This window comes from Mustela erminea, chromosome 14 (assembly GCF_009829155.1).
Source record: "Mustela erminea isolate mMusErm1 chromosome 14, mMusErm1.Pri, whole genome shotgun sequence".
Lineage (NCBI taxonomy): Eukaryota > Metazoa > Chordata > Mammalia > Carnivora > Mustelidae > Mustela > Mustela erminea.
In genome coordinates, this window is record NC_045627.1 from 48,379,682 (window position 1) to 48,398,760 (window position 19,079).

General features: G+C 43.1%; 1 long non-coding RNA gene across 2 annotated transcripts in view; it reads left to right on the top strand.

Annotated features, from left to right (window-relative positions):
• The first annotated feature begins 1,307 nt into the window (after positions 1–1,307).
• The window catches only part of LOC116573488, a 150,524-nt gene continuing 132,752 nt past the window's right edge, over positions 1,308–19,079 (top strand). Inside the window, exon 1 of one of the 2 annotated variants that reach the window (XR_004278830.1) lies at positions 1,308–2,390. This is a non-coding gene — a long non-coding RNA (uncharacterized LOC116573488). The remainder of the gene's footprint in view (positions 2,391–19,079) is intronic. The other variant, XR_004278829.1, reaches the window with a different exon arrangement.

The following is a 19,079-nucleotide window of genomic DNA, read 5'->3' on the forward strand; positions in this document are numbered from 1 at the left end:
AAATAAGGAGTGGCCTGGGGATGAGGGTGGGCATGGCTGAGTCTCAGCGAGCTGGCAGTATAAGAATGATGGCTTCATCTGCAGAAGAAGGTGGGCCAGTTTTGTGAAGCCAGCATGGACCATCTGCAGATAATCAGCCATGGCATCTTCAAGGGCAGAGACCAAAGGCAGAGAGCTCCTAGCTGACCTCTCAGCTGAGGCTTGCTAGCCACCTATCCCTTCTGTCCATTCTGTGGGTTCTCTGATACTCTGCTAATCAATGTATTTTCTGATCTTTAGCCAGAAATGGCATCTTCGTTTGAAACCAAGAATCCTGATCAATATGTTGACTGACCATCATGAGCCACCAGCCTCTATTCTCCTGGGGTCCCATGTGGCTACAGAGCATCTAGGTGATAATATTCCAGAATTTCAGGCTGAAAGTGGAGTAGCCTCCTGCCCTTGGCTTTCAGGTTCCCCACCAGTATAATTCAGCTCTCTCAATCCTTTCAAAAGAACACAAATATTGTCCCATTCTTTTTTTAAAATATATTTTATTTGTTTTTAATTGTTTAAGTATAATTGATGAATACTTTATATTAGTTTCAGGTGTACAACATAGTAATCTGACATTTATATACATTATGAAATGTTCACCACGTAAGTGGGGTTCCCATCTGTCACCATACAAAGTTATTACAATATTATTGACTATATTCTCTATGCTGTACTTTACATCCCTGTGACTTATTTATTTTATAACTAGAAGTTTATGCCTCTTAATCCCCTTCACCTCTTTTTGCCCTTCCTCCCATTCCTCTGCCTTCTGACAATAATCTCTGGCAAACCAGTTTGTTTGTTTTATTCTTGAGGTTCATAAATAAGTGAAATCATGTGTTATTTTTCTTTCTCTCTCTGACTTACTTCATTTAACGTAATGTTTTCTAGGTCCATCCATGTTGTTGCAAATGGCAAGATTATGTGTGTGTGTGTGTGTGTGTGTGTGTGTATACACATATATATGGATATGTATATCTTTTTCCATTCTATTGATGGACACTTAGGCTGTTTCCATATCTTGCTTATTGTAAATAAATAATGTGCAATTAATGTAGGGGTGCATATGTCTTTCTGAATTAGTGTTTTCATTTTCTTTGGGTAAATACCCAGCACTGGAATTACTGGCTGATATAGTATTTCTATTTTTAATTTTTTGAATAACCTCCATACTGTTTTCCAGAGTGGCTGCCCAGTTTGCATTCCCACCAACAGCGCACAAGGGTTCCCCTTTCTCCACTTCCTCATCAACACCTGCTGTTTCTTGTGTTTTTGATTCAACTTTATGCTGCATTCACAGAGCTCTGGTTCCTGATTATCCAAGTCAAATATATCCTTTGAAATTCAAAGGAAAACCATTCCTTTTTAAGCATCCAGCTCTTGGAATGAGGCTCAAAGGTAAGAATTTGTCTTACCTCTTTGTTCTGGTCTAAATCTTACCTCCCTCCCCCAGGGCAGTGATGAAGAAAAAGCCAGGGTTCCCAGATAGGGGGGAGAAGGGTCATTGGACATGTAGCCTTTTAATATCTGAAGATGTTATACTATTACATTTTACTTTTTGTTAGGTCACATTTTTATTAATTATCTCTGGAGGGCTTATTAAATTTTGAAGATTATGGTATGAAATTATTAAAGATGACTTTATAAATGGTAATGCGTTTTCCAGTCCAGATATTAAACTCAATCAAAGACACTCAGTCCCAGATGGAGATGCATTTGTGGGAAAGTCAGCTAGAGAGACTGCTTGCCTCTGGGGAGCAAATGTGCTGCAGCCTAGTATTCCTATTCTCCCAGCCCTTCTCTGCAACCCCCAAACCAGAGAGTTCATGGCTGCTGCGGTCCATCGATGGCACCCTAGTCACTCAGTGTCCCTCCTCTCCCCTCCCTCGGAGCCAACCTCTGGGATTTGCAGAAGAGGATTCAACCAACCCAGCCACAGTGGAGCCATATTGAGGAAGAGCAGAGCCCCTTTTGGGGGAGACAGAGTGCCGGGAGTAGGCAGCTGATGCTGATGGACCAGAGGATGTTTATAAGTAGTTTCCAGGCTTGGCTGGACCCGCTGGCCGTACTGGAGGCTGGGGTGGTGGCGGTGGTGCTTCCCGGTGTCTGGCTCCCGGGTACCCCACGCTGCGGCGGTGCTGGCGCACTTCTCCGGGCCGAGCCCGGGCTGCTACATAGGAGGGCGCCGGCGAGGCGGGAGGCAAGAAAGGACGTGGGGACCGAGGCCAGGCTGCCGCCCCAATATGGCTCGTGGACAGCAGAAGACAACATAAAAAAAAAAAAAAGTTTCCAGGCTTGCCTTCTGTGCCTTCAAGCCACAGGTAGCTGAGGCCAGAAACAATCTTTGCAGGGAGGTAAGAATCTGTTGGTGGTGTCCTTCTAGATCTCCTATTTGAGAAGAGATTTATGGGCATCTAAGGGCAATCAGGAGCTTGCCTCCTAAGCAATGTGGGCTGGCTGAGGCCTTGGTGACCTGGGATGGCATGGCCACAGAAAGCCCTGGAACAGGGGATGGGGTGGGGTGGGGGGGTGCAGTGGGCAGAATTGGGCAGTGAGCTAGAGCTGGTAGTCGGGGAGAGACTTGGGAAGCAGAGGAGGTGAGCTTTCTAGCAACAGTGTCCAAAGAGCTGGTACTCCCTGAAGGCAGTGATCCCAGTCCCCTGGCTGGAGGGCCCAGAGGTAGATTTCCAGGGTTGTGATCTCTGTGGCATCTGTGACAATGGAGCAGAGAAGGAGTACTGTGATGTCTGGCTTGACTCACAAGGAACAAGGTCAGAACTGGACAGGGACACCTGGGCAGGTGGAGAGAGCTCCATCTTGCACCTGACATTTGGGATAGAACTCTGCTCAGCAATAAACAGGGCGCAGGAAATGAAACAAGCACATGTGTCGGAGTCCAGCCAACCTCCTGCTCTCCTGAGAAGGAGCATATGCAGCCGGCCAGCCCAGGGGATCCCCTCTTCACACATAGGAAAAGAAGTCACTGGACAAATGGAATCAAAGGTCGAGCCCCTCCGTCCCCTCCCCCATTCCTGGTGCCTTCAGAAGATAGAGTCCCCAAGGACTGTCCTTGGAAAGATCCAAGCAGGAGCTTCCTCTCTAGTCTTGTATTCATTAAGAATTATTAAAAGTAATAGAAAGCCACTCACACCTATTTACATGAAAAGAGGGGGGGAGATATTTAAGAAAAGCCTACCCCAAAGACCACTGGGGCTGTCAACCCAGGTGACTTTGGCTAGGAAAAGGGGAGGACCTATCCTGCAAGACTAAATACTGGCTCCTAAGATTTAACCTGAGAATGGCTGTTTTCTCTCAAAAGAGACGGACTTACCTTTGACTGGCAAGTATTAACCAGCCCCCAACTCATACCTGTGCAGACGTGGAGAACCAGGGAGAACTGCTTCAGAAGCAGGAGGAGGCTTCAAGGAAGATGAGAATAGAGATGAGAAACAAGAAATTTATTTTGTTTTCAAATCTAAGTGGGAGGACATCATTTTTGACCCTGGTACATAAGCAAAGGAAATTGTTGGTTTTAAATAAGTCTGGTCTTAGGAAGGGGGGGTGCTGAGCGAAAAGCCCACGAGAAGAGCCTCTCCCATCTGCCTCTTTTATCTGTCAGCTTTATTTTTCCTTTGTAGTCGGTCTTTATTTGCTTCTTGGCCCATAGGTTATAAAATACTGGTCAACCACAGTTGTAGTTTACTTCTCCATTAAAAGCCCAGACTCTCTTTCTCCTAATTCTGAATTTTCAGAGACAGAATCTCATCAGCTTGGCTTAAATTCGGAGTCCATACCAGCTGCAACCAGCCGTGGGCCCAGGGCAGTGTTCCGATGATGAATGTACTGGGGAGGTGGGTCCTGACTTTCATGGACATTGTCTGTTCTGATTGGTTGGTCCCCTGTCGTACGAGTAGTTAAATGTGTAAGCTGTCACCCTGGTGTGACTCTGAGTACGTGTGGGGGGTGTGTGTGTGTGTGCGTGTGCATGTGTGTGTGTGTGATGGTTTACTCTGTATATACCAGGCTACCCGTGATTTACCTCTATGGGAGAGGGAACAGTTCATGGGATTATGGTGAACTGAGACTTGAGGTTTTCTGAACATTGACGCCATGGGAGCCAGGGAGACACCTAGGCCAGTCCCAGGATTGCATGGGAGACTGATGGGCTAGGGAGGGAGGGTGTAATGTTGATGCAGGACATCTCAGCCATGTTCCCTCTGGGCAGCTGGTTGTTCCCATCCTGGGGGTTCCTCCCACTGTGTGTGGGTCCCTGACTGCTGGTGCTGTCTCATAAAGCTCCCACCCACGTGACCCCATGTCTGACAAGAACTTGGCACTTGGGAGTGGCTTCAGGAGGCCTGCTGTGGTCGTCGGCACTGTGCCTGGGAGAGCACCCCCTCTCCAACCCTAGTCTCCAGACAGATGGGCTGCAGAAGTGCCTTCCTGGAGTTTCCACCTGGGCTGGTGGAAGGAGCAAAGGTTGGGGTTCCAGAGGCCTGGATTTTAACTGTGACACTAAGCCTTAAAGATGTGTGGTCTGGAGTCACCAAGACCTGTGAAGCCTCAGTTTTTCAATCTGTACGAAAGGTTGAACAATATTCTCCACCTTCCACTGCCTGGCTCTTGGGTTCTGGTTGGTGTGACCAGGGCCCCATGGGTCAGCTGGTACAGTATGGGGCAGGGCAGAGGGTATTCCTGAAGGAAAAGCAGAAATTCGGGCCTCAGGACCAGAGCGCCAGAATCAGATTGTTTAGAAAGCAGCCAGGTCTAGCTGGAATTCAAACACTTGAAAGGAAGCCTGAAGAATCAGACCAGGCAGGCTGCTTTGTTCTCCCCAGAGCTGCTCGCAGCTGAAAGAGGCTTTCCGTTCTGCATTACCGACCTCCTGGAACACCAAACCCCCAGAAACCAGTTTTACTGCATCAGAAAATGATTTATTCTCTGAAGTTAATGATCTGGAACAATAGATTGGCCTTGGTCAAAAATCAATTCTTATTATTTGGAGAAGGGGCTGGATAAAGTCTCCTTTTCATTATCAGACCTGCAGATGACAATCCTAAATTACGATTGTTCAAGGACAAAGCTTCATTTGGGTTGTGGTTTGGGCACATTCGCAATTTTTTCCTTTCATTAATTCTTAAAGCTTAAATCCATACTTGGTGATGACTTGTGTAACTCTCACTTAAAATAAATCAGTTCAATTTGGTTTCCACCTAGAGAAGAGTGGCCGGGCACTCTTGGATACAGTCCTGACTAGATGGTTATAAAGCGAGATGTTTGTTTGCTTGTGACTGCCCAGAACAAATCGGGCCGTCTAGGAGAGCTTGCAGCAATGAGCTACTCTAGCTCCTGGAAGGCACTTAAAAGTCGTCCCAGGACTCACACAAACCACAATTCACTGGGTCTTTATATCTGGGGTGGGGACAAGAAGGGTGGTTCCCGCCTAACAGGAAGAGATGGGAGCCCAGGGGAAGGTACTAGACTGGCCAGAGCCCATAAAGGCACAGCTGTTTCATTTATGATGCTCCATGTTCCTCTTCTTCTCACTGGAGCAACTTTTCACCAGATCGATGAGTCCCAGTGGTATTCCTGATACTTTCTGCTTTATGGGGACTCAGGGATGCTCCCACCTTTCTCCCCAGCTGAGCTTAACCCCGCAGACCTGCCACAGACAGACCATTACATCTTGGGGTCTCTGTTGTTTCGGCACCCCCTATTTGAACTCTCCTTGATCCTTTGCTTTAAGCTTGGAACAGCTGTTACCTTCTGAAGGCTCTGAACCCCCCTCCTAGGTAACCTAGGTGGCATGAGTGGTCCTCTCCTGTGCACACACACCGCCCCCCCCTTAGGGACCTGAATCAGAGAAATTGTCACAAGACCATTGTCAGTTCTCCCTATAATGCTCTGAGCCTCTTGAGGGCAGCTCTGACTTCTCTCTGTGTCCCCAGAGCTTGGAGCAATGCCTGACACACACCTGGGAGGTGCTCCATAAATGTTCAGAGAGAAGAACAAACACATTTTTTTTTTTTCCCCTGAAATGCCTTCCTGGATTCCTCAGCATACCCTGATCTTGAGTTTTTCTGAATTTCAAATTTCTTGTTGTCTGTGCTATTCCTTTGGCCTTAGACTGTGGGTTGTTATGTGTGGTTATAGCTGGTTTCTCTGGCCAAATAGAAACTCTGTCCTTCGTGGAAGCAGCTGTGTCCTTGGGAGCCACAGCTCAGTGCCTAAGATGGTGCCTCTTATCTTTGAATCTCCTTGAGGAGGTGCTCACCCCATATATGTGTATGATATGAATGGCTCCCAGGACCGTCAGCAAGCAATCACAATAAGATAGCTTCAACATTAATAACCTAAATGCTGGTGGCTGATTCCTCCCATAGCAAAGGCAGGATCTCAGCCTCCTAATTGTGCTTAAAGATCTTGGAATCCCTGGGGAGTGTCAGATGTGATCTCAACCCATCTGCTCATTTTCTTCTGTTCTGATATCCTTTGGGGGTCACTCTTGGGTATCCCTTTAGAGAGGTCCTTCACCACGGTGACCCTCCCTGCCCTTTGATGGAGCCTCATTTTTGCTCTGCCTCCTGTCTCCAAGTACTTTCCAATTGGAGCTCAGTGTTGCATATGCTTCACACTTCCTGAATCTAAGTGGGTCCTGGGCCAGGATGAAGCGAAGCCCACACTCAGTGCCACCTTTTCACTGGAGCCCTGGCAGCCCAGCCCATGTCTGGAACCTCACAGGTGCTTGTGAAAACAGCCGTTGGCTTTTACTTGTGGTCACTTTGTCCCTGCAGGCTAAGTTAGAATAGACATCAATCTAGCCTTCATTGTTTCATCTCTACTTTCCTCTTTTGCCTAGAAAATTGTGTGTCAATTTATGCAAAAGTCCTGGGGCAGAGGGGCATCTGGGTGCCTCAGTGGGTGGGGCTTTTGACTTCAGCTCAGGTCAGGATCCTGGGGTGCTGGGATCGGGTTCCATGTTGGAATCCCTGCTCAACTGAGCCTGCTTCTCCTTCTCCCCCCATTCATGCTTTCTCACTATCTCTCTGTTTCAAAAAAAGAAAGAAAGAAAAAAAGTCCTGAGGCAGAAATAGGTGGAAGGGAGCTGGTTTGTCTTGGCTTGTGTGTGGTAAAGACCCTGGCTCTGTGTGGATGGTGCATGCCTAGAACTTTTGATCTTCCAAAGCTGATTCCATGGAGCCTTTGAATTTGTTTATCTAAGCATTTTTTCCCCCCATGGATGAGATTATTAGGCATAAGAAAGTCATGCCAGGAAAGAATGCCAGTTGGAGTCTGAAAGTGGCATAAGGAGGAAGGCCAAAGGATGGGTTGCACTGGAGAGGCTGATTTGGTCAGGAGCTCAACAGCATGGGGTCAGTGCTGGGGTGACTGGATATGAAGTGAATAGGTGAGTGGACAGAGCTGGGGGGCCACCCCATCTCCTGGGACCCGGTGACCTACCCTATGTGTCCACTAAGATTTCCTGTAGTCCCTAATTTACCTCAGTAGCTTTCTCTTTGCTGTCATCTTGGCCACTGTACTGTACCTTCAACACTGTCTCTGGGCTCACTTTGACCCTTCTTTGTCACTACTGGGATTCCCATTGTCTTTGCTGTCTTCCATTTCCAGTGAGAGGGAATCTTGCTTATCTTGGGCACTTTCCCTATGTCTGGACCTCTTCTTAATATTTATATACAACATCTCATTCCTCATGAAAAGCCCATGAAAGGTAGGAGAGTTGACATCATCTGCCTAAGAAATACAGCTGGTGACAGGCAGAGTGAAGACCCAGGCTGGCATGACCCCAAAGGTTGCATGCTACCACCTCCTCCTTCTTCTGCTCGGTGATTATCTACCCTTTTATTAATGAGACATAGCCACTCTTCCAGTTGTAGTGCTCCAAATTGATGGATATCAGTCAGGAGAAGAGTTGGGTTGCACCTAACATTTGGCTCCTTGTACAGGATGGTCACACCTTTGGAAAGATATCTGCAACCCGTATGGGGAAGGAGGTGATAGGAGACACCAATCGGAAAAAGAAATTTAAGTACATAGAAATTTTTAGGTTAGGCAATATGAATGGGAAATTTCTCTCATCAGATGTTTGTATTTAGAAATGTTTTGTGTATTATGCTTTTTTAAGGGGTAGAATTAAGATGTATTGATTCAGTGGAATTGGACAAATCTATCTAGGTCAACAATATATGAAGAGAGGCAGATACAAAAAAGTGAAAGAAACTACCTTTTCTTTTATTCAAAAAGACCTTTCCATTATGTACCATGTAATACCTACACAAAAGCAGAGAGGAGAAATTCATCTATCACTTAACTTAGTTTCTGTAATTATCAACAATGGCAGACCTTGTTTATTCTATTTCTGGATTCTTTTGAAGCAAATCTCTGACAAATGATATGGACTTATAAAAATATATGTAATTATTATATCTAAAAATTTAATAATAATTCCTTCAACATAAAATCCAAGTTAACATTTAAACTTCCCTGAATGTTTAAGAAATGCGATTTCTAAAATTTTTATTTATTTATTTATTAAGATTTTATTTATTTATTTGTCAGAGAGAGAGAGAGAGAGAGAGCACAAGCAGGGGGAACAGCAGGCAGGAGGAGAAGCAAGCTCCCCACTGAGCAAGGAGCCCAATGCGGGACTCAACCCCAGCACCCTGGGATCATGACCTGAGTTGAAGCAAACACTTAACCAACTGAGGCACCCAGACATCCCTAAGAAATGTGATTTTTTAAAAAAAAATAGTTTATTTGAATCAGGATCTAAATGAAGTCCCGATTTTGAGATTAATTATAATCCTTTTTTTTTTTAAAAGATTTTTTATTTATTTTATTTGACAGAGAGCGAGATCACAAGTAGGCAGAGAGGCAGGCAGAGACAGAGGGGGAAGCAGGCTCCCTGCTGAGCAGAGAGCCTGATGCGGGGCTCAATCCCAGGACCCTGAGATCATGACCTGAGCCTAAGGCAGCGGCTTAATCCACTGAGCCACCCAGGCACCCCTTAATTATAATCTTTTAAGCCCCTCTTTTTTATTCATTGCTTTTTGTTGTTGTCTCTTTTCAGAGTTTCCCTCAGTCAGTTTGGCTGATGGCATCCTTATGTTCCTTGTCCCTTGCATTGCTTGTAAATAGATACAGAGGCTTGACCAGATACAGGGGAGATCTGATGGCAAGACTACCTCCTTAGGTGGTGGTGTGACTTCTGTTGGAAGGCATGGAATCTGGTTGTTTCTTTTTCATGATTAGCAGCTATGATGATCATAGCCCAGGCCCATTAATTCATTAGGGCTTGCAACATTGTATCATTCTAACTTCTTTGTTTTCTCCATTTATTAGCTGGAAAATATCTACAAAGAAAAACTTCAATTCATTGGCTGTTGGATTGCCCAGAAATCAAGTTTGTACAGGAAAGAGAATTAAGCTTACTTTTTCTCCTTTACATGTAAACTTTCAAAACAGTGATTCTAAATCATCCTTCAAAGTTAACCAGTGTAGAGCTTTCCCTTCTGTTCAGCATTATCATGACGCCTAGTTCCATACTGCTGTTGATGCTGTTGAACACCATCATGGAACTCAATGGATTGAAACGTATTTTGTTGAAGCCATTATCCTTACTCATGCTCGAATTGTCTCATCTTTGCCTGCGAGAACCTATTCAAATTGGCTTGAGTCCATTTGACATGACCCGACTAGTCACTGATAGCTTCCTTACTTTCTGGCTGGACAGCATGTAATAGACTAATCTTGTTCATGTCCTGATACAGAATCAGCTATTCCTCCTTGGAACTCTGACTCTGACTTTGTTCATGGGAAATGCTATTTGGAGACCACCATCTGAGTGCTAGGGATGCTCATTCCTATTGGATCAGTTGTTCTTAGACGTTTTCAGTAAACATAGGAAATGTGTGTTTGTTTTTAAATAAAAGACATGAATTCAGACTGCTAATTCCAATTCTAATTCAGGATTATTGAATTTTTACTTAGCCATATGAACCTGATATCTGTATCCCCATTCTCCATTCTCTGAAAATTTCTGGTCTCGTTGATACCAACATATCCTTGTAACACTTTTCCAGAAAATACACAACAGAGGCTGGGTTTTTACTTTTCTGGCAATCACAGGAGAGAGAAGAACTGGTTGAGAGTTTGGGAGGAGTCTACAAGAGTGTGTATAATGATTTTATGTGTATGTGGGTCAGTTGATTTGAGGGTAAAGGAAAAGGAGTGTACTGAACCTGAGATACTGAAAACTCTTGAGCACTTCCTGACTGTGGTTTATCCTACCAGTTGGGTCTCTGGCCACTGTTTCTGAATGTACCTGTTCTACCTATCAACTCATTGTCATGAGGAAACTCTGTCCTGGGAGCAGCAGAGGTCATGTTGCTGGTGACTCCAGTCATTATGGGTTACTCATGATGGTGATAGGTTGGCTGCCTCAATTATCTTTTGTCCCTTGTTTCCACCAAAGGAAGCTGAGCTTATTCATCTCTCAGGGGTAAATAAATAGGATGAAACTCCTTCAGCCACTGCAGAGATGCACTATCTGTTTCACATTGCCAGGTTGTTCTTAACAAAACCATACCCTTGTTGCCTCTCTGGGGTCCATTCCTATTTTTACATGTACCATACATATTTGGGTCCCTTTTTTATGCTATTAAAATAGCTGAATATCAAAGTGGGGTTGGGAAAACACACAGTTATCTTTCCATGTGCCAATGCTTTTCTGTGTTCACAATCTTCTTAGGTTTTCTTTGAGGAAGGAGAAGCAAAAATACTGATTTTGCCTGATTAACTAGGGGACAGGGTCATCATTCACTAAAGATTATGCATGGAGTGGGAAAATCTCCTTTGGCACTTTCCGATTGCACTTCATAAAATCACTTGCTCTCACTGGAGTATCTTGATCATAGCTCCACAGGATGACCAGACAATGCTAAGGTAACAAGTTTTGCTTTGTGCCATAGGAAAGAATTGAACAGCTGGCTTGTGCTCAACCTTCAGCCAAATATTAGAGCTTGGTATATCAGGGCTCTACTCTCTGGGTTCTGGACACTGTCTCTGCCAATAAGAAAGTGACATTTTGGTTCCAGTCTTCTATTGTCCATTATCTGGGTCTTCAGGATCCTTGGCATTGGGCAAGACTTTCACATCTCCTATATCCTGAACATGATATTCTTTAACAGCTCCCAAACACTATCCTTATTTTTACTCTAAGAATCTGCAAGATTTGAATCTTAAAGGAATTGTCTAATACACATCAAGTCTACTTTATGGGTTAGGATATAATGAGCTGTGGAGGTGGCATCAGTTTTTCAGTGGGGTGGTTTGAAGTAAGACAGAATAGAGATGGATTCTGACACTGCCACTTACTAACTGGATGACCTTGGATAAATCAGCTGACTTCATCAAGCCCCAGTTCTTTATCTACACAGAGAAATATTAGTACCTGCTTTATAAAGTCCTGAGAGTTTAATGAGTCAATGGCACAGTACAATTGCAGACTCAGTAGATGTGAATTTCCTTCCCCATCTAGATTGCCACCTGAATTATTGAATAAAAATAATAAAATGATTGAATGAAATAGTTTCCACTTGTGAGACTACCCAAAGCACATTAACCTTGCTCTGGAAGAATCAGATGAGGGCACCATTAGTCTTGCCCCTTCATCCCTAAGAGTGCCAGGCAGGTCTGGGAGGTGAGTCCTTCCACACTCTTCCCTTGCTTTGAAGCTGTCTTCCCCTCTTCCCTTCTCTTCTTTCATTTTGCCTTGGCCCCCTCTCTCTGACTCTCTCAAATAAATAAATAAAATCTTAAAAAAAAAAAAAGAATGGCAAATTAGAGTAACAGTTTGAAAGGAGAGCCAATCCCTGAATCACAGATGTTACCATGCAAATGAAGACAAATTACCCAACAAGGAGTTTCAGAGAAACGAAAGAACTCTGACTGGAAATGAACAGGAATGGCCGCAACCTCTGGGTGGTTCCCCTATGAAGTGGGGCTACAGAGATACCCTGTAGCTACGTACCAAAAATTCCTCCTACCCTTGGTTTCCTCTCAACATGGAGTCTGTTCTGGGCCTTGAATGACTCAGACAGGGACTTGGGGAGCTGGGAAGAAGCAGAGGAAATGGAAGAATATGAAAAGGAATATAGAGGCTTCTTTGTAGGGAGAGGCATACTTGACTTTGCCATCTGAACTCTGGGCCAGAAGAGTGGGACCAACGCAGGCACTGAGGATTGTGGACTAAATGACAAGCGCCAGCTTGACTCAGTAACCTCAGCTCCTGGATTTCTGAATTTGTAGGGAGCTTAGGATCAGGGAGGTATGGGATCTGCAGGCAGTGGCATTGATGGCCACATCTTAGAAGAGCTGAGAATGTAAAGGAAATGAGATGGGCTGAGCCCTCTCAGTTTATGGAAGATTCTAAGGTCCAGAATCTCAGCAGGATATTTTACTCTTGCGCCATCTCAGTAGGCATTTTTACTCTTCGCTTTCACTGAGCACCAACTTAAGGTGGCTCTGAGGTTGGGTCTTAGATCAAGAATGGGAAACTTATTACCAATCCAGAAGGGAGTCTTGCACTAATTCCAGAAGCTGTGGCCAAGGCAGTCTGGTTTTCATGCTAACTGCTGGAGCCCATCTTTCCTCTCCTTGAAGGGAGCCCTTCCAAGGACCTCCTGACCAGATCAGGTATCACAGGTGTTCTGAGACTTCTTTACTTCGGTTCCCTACTCAGTTTTGCCAAGTAGATTTAAGACCAACACTTTTCCATGCTGGAAAGAGCAGGGTATCAGTTGGCAATAAATACACTATCTTCACTTCATGCCTGAGTAGCTATCCCATGTTCTCCCCTATTCATCTGGAAGTCAGTCTGTCATCCCCATGACATGTGGATCTCAGACCTGGGCACATGCCCAGCTTCTGAATGGTCAAGGACAACACATCCTTGGTTGTGTAGCCCTTTATAAGAGGATGTATAGCCCTTTGTAAAGGTAGAAACCCATGCTGAGGCTTATGAGCGATAACAAGGAGGATTAGCAATAAACAAATAAACAAAGTTGGTAGTGGGCATTTTTAAAATCTGCCCCTGGTCTGATTATCTGGCCTTCACAGAAGCTTCTGGTGATAGTGGTTGTGCTCAGGGACTTTTCTCTCCTCCCCCCCCCCTCTCCTCTTCCTCTTCCTCCTTCCTTTCTTCTTCTTCCTTCTCCTCTTCCTCTTTTCTCTTCTCTGTTCCCTGTTTCTGCTGCTCCTCTTCCTTCTTCTTCTGTTTCTGTCTTTGTCTCTTTGTCTCTCTGCCTCTGTTTCCATCTCTCCCTCTTACTCTGTCTTTCATAACTGCTTTAGAAGACCTTTGTTAATTCCAGGACTTTTTGGCTACGTACCCAGCCCCAGGGATACATAAAATTTATATAACTTGGGGTTTCAGAAATACAATGGTGAGCTTATTGGTGGAGTTGAAAATTGAGAACATTCTAGAAGGTGAAAAATCTCCTGGACAGGATTTCAACAAGACCCTCTTCTATTGCCCATCTTGGGGTAGGGCAAGAATGTGGATCCTTAGAATGTGTAACTTGCCATAGGCTTGCCCTTCTGTACTTCATTCTCACAAAAGACTTTCTCTGATACATTGTTTGACTTAATCTGCTCAACAAATTAGCAAATAAGATGTTTTTAAAGTCTTCCCCTCTTTTATTATACCAACATTTAAACGATAAGGAATTTAAGAGATTAATATAGTGAATACCTATATATCTGTCACCTAGATTCAACAATTGTTCACATTTTGCTGAATCTGCTTCTTGTTTTATCCTTTTTGTTCTGCCCTGAACCATCTCACAGGAAATTGCAAGCCTCATAAAACTTCACCTCCAAATACTTCAGCATGCATCTCCTAAAAATAAGGACCTTCTCCCACATAACCATTATGCTGTTTTCACACTTGAGAAAATTAATAATAGCTCAATATCATTTAAAACCCAGTTCATAGTCAAATGTCCCCAGTTGTTCCTCAAATGCCTTTTCTGGCCTTTGTTTGTTTGTTTTTTCATCAAGATCCAATTAAGTTTTGTGCATCAAAACATCCATTTTTTTTTAAGAATGTGAAAACTAATGCTACCCTAGCCATCCCCTAGAAGTGGATAAGCTTGCCTAAGGTCAAGCGAACCCCTGGGCAGTGAACCTAGGGTTCCCAGCCCTGACTATAGGAATCCAAGTCTATACATCTCCTACATCAAGAGCTTCCAGATCTGGCTTTCACAGGCTAGCCCTGTTTCCAAAAAGAATTTCAGATACTAACCTAAGGTTGTCAACCTTTTATTATGTAACATGTAAGTATTTAAAAAAAAAAACCCAAACTTATCATTTATTACTGCTATCACTTAACATAAATAATAATATATATATATTTTTTATTTCCAGCATAACAGTATTCATTATTTTTGCACCACACCCCGTGCTCCATGCAATCCGTGCCCTCTATAATACCCACCACCTGGTACCCCAACCTCCCACCCCCCGTCCCTTCAAAACCCTCAGATTGTTTTTCAGAGTCCATAGTCTCTCATGGTTCACCTCCCCTTCCAATTTCCCCCAACTCCCTTCTCCACTCTAAGTCCCCATGTCCTCCATGCTATTTGTTATGCTCCACAAATAAGTGAAACCATATGATAATTGACTCTCTCTGCTTGACTTATTTCACTCAGCATAATCTCTTCCAGTCCCGTCCATGTTGTTACAAAAGTTGGGTATTCATCCTTTCTGATGGAGGCATAATACTCTATCCCCAGGGGTACAGGTCTGTGAATCACCAGGTTTACACACTTCACAGCACTCACCAAAGCACATACCCTCCCCAATGTCCATAATCCCACCCCCTTCTCCCAAACCCCCTCCCCCCAGCAACCCTCAGTTTGTTTTGTGAGATTAAAAGTCACTTATGGTTTGTCTCCCTCCCAATCCCATCTTGTTTCATTTATTCTTCTCCTACCCACTTAAGCCCCCATGTTGCATCACCACTTCCTCATATCAGGGAGATCATATGATAGTTGTCTTTCTCTGCTTGACTTATTTCGCTAAGCATGATACGCTCTAGTTCCATCCATGTTGTCGCAAATGGCAAGATTTCATTTCTTTTGATGGCCGCATAGTATTCCATTGTGTATATATACCACATCTTCTTGATCCATTCATCTGTTGATGGACATCTAGGTTCTTTCCATAGTTTGGCTATTGTGGACATTGCTGCTGTAAACATTCGGGTGCATGTGCCCCTTTGGATCACTACGTTTGTATCCTTAGGGTAAATACCCAATAGTGCAATTGCTGGGTCATAGGGCAGTTCTATTTTCAACATTTTGAGGAACCTCCATGCTGTTTTCCAGAGTGGCTGCACCAGCTTGCATTCCCACCAACAGTGTAGGAGGGTTCCCCTTTCTCCGCATCCTCGCCAGCATCTGTCATTTCCTGACTTGTTTATTTTAGCCATTCTAACTGGTGTGAGGTGATATCTCATTGTGGTTTTGATTTGTATTTCCCTGATGCCGAGTGATATGGAGCACTTTTTCATGTGTCTGTTGGCCATCTGGATGTCTTCTTTGCAGAAATGTCTGTTCATGTCCTCTGCCCATTTCTTGATTGGATTATTTGTTCTTTGGGTGTTGAGTTTGCTAAGTTCTTTATAGATTCTGGACACTAGTCCTTTATCTGATATGTCGTTTGCAAATATCTTCTCCCATTCTGTCAGTTGTCTTTTGATTTTGTTAACTGTTTCCTTTGCTGTGCAAAAGCTTTTGATCTTGATGAAATCCCAATAGTTCATTTTTGCCCTTGCTTCCCTTGCCTTTTGCGTTGTTCCTAGGAAGATGTTGCTGCGGTTGAGGTCAAAGAGGTTGCTGCCTGTGTTCTCCTCAAGGATTTTGATGGATTCCTTTCGCACATTGAGGTCCTTCATCCATTTTGAGTCTATTTTTGTGTGTGGTGTAAGGAAATGGTCCAATTTCATTTTTCTGCATGTGGCTGTCCAATTTTCCCAGCACCATTTATTGAAGAGGCTGTCTTTTTTCCATTGGACATTCTTTCCTGCTTTGTCGAAGATTAGTTGACCATAGAGTTGAGGGTCTATTTCTGGGCTCTCTATTCTGTTCCATTGATCTATGTGTCTGTTTTTGTGCCAGTACCATGCTGTCTTGATGACGACAGCTTTGTAATAGAGCTTGAAGTCCGGAATTGTGATGCCACCAACGTTGGCTTTCTTTTTCAATATTCCTTTGGCTATTCGAGGTCTTTTCTGGTTCCATATAAATTTTAGCATTATTTGTTCCATTTCTTTGAAAAAGATGGATGGTACTTTGATAGGAATTGCATTAAATGTGTAGATTGCTTTAGGTAGCATAGACATTTTCACAATATTTATTCTTCCAATCCAGGAGCATGGAACATTTTTCCATTTCGTTGTGTCTTCCTCAATTTCTTTCATGAGTACTTTATAGTTTTCTGAGTATAGATTCTGTGTCTCTTTGGTTAGGTTTATTCCTAGGTATGTTATGGTTTTGGGTGCAATTGTAAATGGGATTGACTCCTTAATTTCTCTTTCTTCTGTCTTGCTGTTGGTGTAGAGAAATGCAACTGATTTCTGTGCATTGATTTTATATCCTGACACTTTACTGAATTCCTGTATAAGTTCTAGCAGTTTTGGAGTGGAGTCTTTTGGGTTTTCCACATATAGTATCATATCATCTGCGAAGAGTGATAATTTGACTTCTTCTTTGCCGATTTGGATGCCTTTAATTTCCTTTTGTTGTCTGATTGCTGAGGCTAGGACCTCTAGTACTATGTTGAATAGCAGTGGTGATAATGGACATCCCTGCCGTGTTCCTGACCTTAGTGGAAAAGCTTTCAGTTTTTCTCCATTGAGAATGATATTTGCGGTGGGTTTTTCATAGATGGCTTTGATGATATTGAGGTATGTGCCCTCTATCCCTACACTTTGAAGAGTTTTGATCAGGAAGGGATGCTGTACTTTGTCAAATGCTTTTTCAGCATCTATTGAGAGTATCATATGGTTCTTGTTCTTTCTTTTATTGATGTGTTGTATCACATTGACTGATTTGCGGATGTTGAACCAACCTTGCAGCCCTGGAATAAATCCCACTTGGTCGTGGTGAATAATCTTTTTAATGTACTGTTGAATCCTATTGGCTAGTATTTTGTTGAGTATTTTCGCATCTGTGTTCATCAAGGATATCGGTCTATAGCTCTCTTTTTTGGTGGGATCCTTGTCTGGTTTTAGGATCAAGGTGATGCTGGCCTCATAAAATGAGTTTGGAAGTTTTCCTTCCATTTCTATTTTTTGGAACAGTTTCAGGAGAATAGGAATTAGTTCTTCTTTAAATGTTTGGTAGAATTCCCCCGGGAAGCCGTCTGGCCCTGGGCTTTTGTTTGTTTGGAGATTTTTAATGACTGTTTCAATCTCCTTACTGGTTATGCGTCTGTTCAGGCTTTCTATTTCTTCCTGGTTCAGTTGTGGTAGTTTATATGTTTCTAGGAATGCATCCATTTCTTCCAGATTGTCAAATTTATTGGTGTAGAGTTGCTCATAGTATGTTCTTATAATAGTTTGTATTTCTTTGGTGTTAGTTGTGATCTCTCCTCTTTCATTCATGATTTTATTTATTTGGGTCCTTTCTCTTTTCTTTTTGATAAGTCGGGCCAGGGGTTTATCAATTTTATTAATTCTTTCAAAGAACCAGCTCCTAGTTTCGTTGATTTGTTCTATTGTTTTTTTGGTTTCTATTTCATTGATTTCTGCTCTGATCTTTATGATTTCTCTTCTCCTGCTGGGCTTAGGGTTTCTTTCTTGTTCTTTCTCCAGCTCCTTTAGGTGTAGGGTTAGGTTGTGTACCTGAGACCTTTCTTGTTTCTTGAGAAAGGCTTGTACCGCTATATATTTTCCTCTCAGGACTGCCTTTGTTGTGTCCCACAGATTTTGAACCGTTGTATTTTCATTATCATTTGTTTCCATGATTTTTTTCAATTCTTCTTTAATTTCCCGGTTGACCCATTCATTCTTTAGAAGGATGCTGTTTAGTCTCCATGTATTTGGGTTCTTTCCAAACTTCCTTTTGTGGTTGAGTTCTAGCTTTAGAGCATTGTGGTCTGAAAATATGCAGGGAATGATCCCAATCTTTTGATACCGGTTGAGTCCTGATTTAGGACCGAGGATGTGATCTATTCTGGAGAATGTTCCATGTGCACTAGAGAAGAATGTGTATTCTGTTGCTTTGGGATGAAATATTCTGAATATATCTGTGATGTCCATCTGGTCCAGTGTGTCGTTTAAGGCCTTTATTTCCTTGCTGATCTTTTGCTTGGATGGTCTGTCCATTTCAGTGAGGGGAGTGTTAAAGTCCCCTACTATTATTGTATTATTGTTGATGTGTTTCTTTGATTTTGTTATTAATTGGTTTATATAGTTGGCTGCTCCCACGTTGGGGGCATAGATATTTAAAATTGTTAAATCTTCTTGTTGGACAGACCCTTTGAGTATGATATAGTGTCCTTCCTCATCTCTTATTATAGTCTTTGGCTTAAAATCTAATTGATCTGATATAAGGATTGCCACTCCTGCTTTCTTCTGATGTCCATTAGCATGGTAAATTCTTTTCCACCCCCTCACTTTAAATCTGGAGGTGTCTTCGGGCTTAAAATGAGTTTCTTGGAGGCAACATATAGATGGGTTTTGTTTTTTTATCCATTCTGATACCCTGTGTCTTTTGACAGGGGCATTTAGCCCATTAACATTCAGGGTAACTATTGAGAGATATGAATTTAGTGCCATTGTATTGCCTGTAAGTTGACTGTTACTGTATATGGTCTCTGTTCCTTTCTGATCTACCACTTGTAGGCTCTCTCTTTGCTTAGAGGACCCCTTTCAATATTTCCTGTAGAGCTGGTTTGGTATTTGCAAATTCTTTCAGTTTTTGTTTGTCCTGGAAGCTTTTAATCTCTCCTTCTATTTT